A 3,773-nucleotide genomic window follows, 5' to 3' on the forward strand; every position below is an offset into this window, starting at 1 on the left:
CATGGCATTTTGTGGATGTACTCTATTCAAGGAGGGCAAAGATAACGTATAAAAGAAAGCCTGCAAGCCAGGGTGATAAATGGGAAAAAAGTAAATATAAAAAGGAAAATGCATGTGTAGTCACCATTAGCCAATAACGGTTTTTCAGATGCCTATCAGAACAAATGCAGCCTGTTCTAGAAATTCAAATACTGATAATTGCTTTAACCCATGTCAGTAATTGATGGTGTATCCCATACAGCATCTGAAAAAAAATTCAATCAGATGTTCACAATGTATGTCACAAAAAAGGGGCAGATAAATAATGCCCCTCCTTTCTAAAAACATTGCATCAAACAATCCACTTGGGCAATTGCAATGTCTACCAGCAACAATATTCCTACTAAGTGCTCCTTGTTTCTTCAAAAGATATCAAATACAACCCACGTCTCGCTTCAATATCTCCATCTATGCAGTTTACAGCTGTCAAAATGCAGTAGAATAGTACATTAAGTTGCACATATTTCTTCAGTTCCATGGTTGCAGTGAAAAATATGAGCCTTGGAAAATATATTTATTACGCCTTTTTTTTTTTTTTTTTTTTTTTTTTACTGAATCTAATTATAACACACATTTATCCTGGCTGCCAAGAACCGTTCTCCAAAATGAATTAAGTCTCTAATCAATTATGTATTTTTCAATCTAAATTTAAAAAAAAAGGACAATGCCAAAAACTGCTCTTCAGGGTAGAAAAGCTTTTGAAAATGCTAGCAAACTGATTTTGTAGAATCCTGGCTCTTCCTTTTGTATGTTTTTATTTTTAACTACACCTTGTTTGCCACATATATAACGGTGTAGAGAAGGTGGTAAAACTGCTATGCCTTTTGTAAAGTTGTGAGATGTGTGCCAACAGCACTGTCAAGTGCTCCAACAGCACTTAGAGTCACCTCCAAGGAGGATTATTCTGCACTGGTCCGGTCCTGTAGGGAGCAGACCAGGAAAGCCAAGGCTGCAACTGAACTCCAACTAGCTTTGAGCATCAAAGACAATAAAAAGTCCTTTCTCAGATATGTGGGGAGCCGGAGGAAAAGCAGGGGCAACATTGGACCCCTGCTGAGCCAGATGGGGCAACTGACAACTGACGCCCAGGAAAAAGCCAACCTATTAAATAGGTACTTTGCGTCAGTCTTTCATCAGTCCCATGGGACGCCCATGCCCGCTACGGGACAGGGAAGTCCAGGTGAGGATGATCCCCTGCCCTCCATTGATGCTGACTTCGTGAAGGAACATCTTGAGAAGCTGGATACCTTCAAGTCAGCCGGCCCTGACAATCTTCACCCCAGGGTACTCAAGGAGCTCGCAATCATCATAGCCCAGCCTCTAGCACGGATTTTTGAAAACTCTTGGCACTCTGGTGTAGTGCCCGAAGACTGGAAGAAGGCCAATGTGGTGCCTATCTTCAAGAAAGGGAGGAAAGTGGATCCGGCTAACTATAGGCCCATCAGCCTGACTTCTATCCCGGGGAAGATCTTAGAAAAGTTTATTAAAGAGGCCATCCTTAATGGACCGGCCGACGCCAACATCTTAAGGGATAGCCAGCACGGGTTTGTTGCGGGTAGGTCTTGCTTGACCAATCTCATTTCCTTCTACGACCAGGTGACCTATCACCTGGACAAGGGAGAAGAGATTGATGTCATATATCTTGACTTCAAAAAAGCCTTCGATCTGGTGTCCCATGATCGCCTCTTGGAGAAACTGGCCAATTGTCGCCTTGGGTCCTCCACGATCCACTGGCTGGAAAATTGGCTCCGGGGTCGGACCCAGAGGGTAGTAATCGATGGAAGTCACTCATCGTGGTGTCCTGTGACCAGTGGGGTCCCCCAAGGCTCTGTCCTTGGACCCATACTGTTCAACATCTTCATTAATGATGTGGACACTGGAGTCAGAAGCGATCAGAACTGGCCAAGTTCGCCGATGACACCAACCTCTGGGGCAAAGCATCCACACCAGAAGACAGGCAGGTTATCCAGGCTGACCTGGACAGGCTCAGCAAGTGGGCGGACGAGAATCTGATGGTGTTCAACGCCGATAAATGCAAGGTTCTCCACCTTGGGAAAAAAAACCCGCAGCATCCTTATAGGCTCGGCAGTGCTATGTTGGCTAGCACTATGGAAGAAAGAGACTTGGGGGTCATCACTGACCACAAGATGAACATGAGCCTGCAATGCGATGCGGCGGCTAGTAAAGCGACCAAAACGCTGGCTTGCATCCATAGATGCTTCTCAAGCAAATCCCGGGACGTCATTCTCCCCCCTCTTTAGCCTGGAAAAGCGCAGGCTCGGGTGATCTGATGGCCACCTACAAGTTTATCAGGGGTGACCACCAGTATCTGGGGGAACGTTTGTTCACCAGAGCGCCCCAAGGGATGACAACTAGGTCGAATGGTCATAAAGTACTACAAGACCGTTTCAGGCTGGACATAAGGAAGAATTTCTTTACTGTCCGAGCCCCCAAGGTCTGGAACAGCCTGCCGCCGGAGGTGGTTCAAGCGCCTACATTGAACACCTTCAAGAGCAAACTGGATGCTCATCTTGCTGGGATCCTATGAACCCAGCTGACTTCCTGCCCTTTGGGCAGGGGGCTGGACTTGATGATCTTCCGAGGTCCCTTCCAACCCTAATGTCTATGAAATCTATGAAAATCTTACTCGTTCCTATCTGCCAACTATTTGTTTTTTGCCACTATGGTTAATACTTGTTGTATTCAAACTACCAGTACTTTTAATAATGTTAACACAAAAGCTACCATCTTTTAAAATAAGTCAGAGAGGGAGAGAGAATATCTTATAATACAAAAATGCTGTAGATGGAGACTTGCCACATTCACTACAACATTAATTTCCTTGAATTAAGACTGGTCATACATAGTTTTAATATTAGTTGCATCATATTTTGGGGAGCTTGCCATATTATACAGCACTTTTTCAGCTGTGTAAACAAAGAAAATTTAATAGGAAAAACTAAAAAGCATGAGGCATATGTAAAAAGACCAAAGATCAGAAAATACAAGTATTATAAAACAGTTTTCATTGAAATGCAGAGGCAACACGTAGTGGGTGCACATGCACCACCTACAAAAAGACGGGCAGTTGCTGCTCACCAGCCCCTCCCCTCCACTGCTGGAGTCTGCGGGTGATCAGCAATCACCACTGGCGGCCGCCAACAGCATCCATGGGTGGACGTTGACCCCTGGTCAGCACTTGCCACCCCTGCCCGCCGCCGACAGCACCGGTGGCATCTGCGGGAGCTCCCGCTTACTGCCACCACGCTCCCACTGCCGTGCCCCCCCCAGCCGCTGGGGGCACATGTCATTCATGTCAAAACGTGCACGTTTAAAAGCATACCTTTAGCTGCCACTCTGCATAAGTAGATTAGGTAAAAATTCTTTCCACTGAACACAGTAGGCTTTGGGTCAGGTTTCAAGCAAATAAAGTTGGAAGCAGTATTTTGGGGTTATATTTTATTCATAATAATGCCTTAATTCCCACCCTGTACAAACACAAGTAATTTTTAGCGTCTTAGCTCAGCAGTGCTCAATAGGCCTGTGCAAAGTGGCTAGTATTTGCTTCGGATTCAGATTTGGCTGATTCAGGGGACGGTGATTCGATTTGGTGATTTGAATCACTGTCCCAAATCGATTTGGCTAAATCTGATTCGGAGATTCAGCTGGTGCCAAATCTCCAAACCATACAGGCCCATCCCCCGGCTGCTCTCCCAGCCCAGCAATGGCTGCCC

At 45.5% G+C, this 3,773-nt stretch overlaps 1 protein-coding gene across 4 annotated transcripts in view; it reads right to left on the reverse strand.

Annotated features, from left to right (window-relative positions):
• The window catches only part of LIFR (LIF receptor alpha), a 96,225-nt gene that overhangs the window by 19,830 nt on the left and 72,622 nt on the right, over positions 1-3,773 (reverse strand). The gene's annotated exons all lie outside the window — the stretch shown is intronic.

This window comes from Alligator sinensis, unplaced genomic scaffold (genome assembly GCF_000455745.1).
Source record: "Alligator sinensis unplaced genomic scaffold, ASM45574v1 scaffold881_1, whole genome shotgun sequence".
Taxonomy (NCBI): domain Eukaryota; kingdom Metazoa; phylum Chordata; order Crocodylia; family Alligatoridae; genus Alligator; species Alligator sinensis.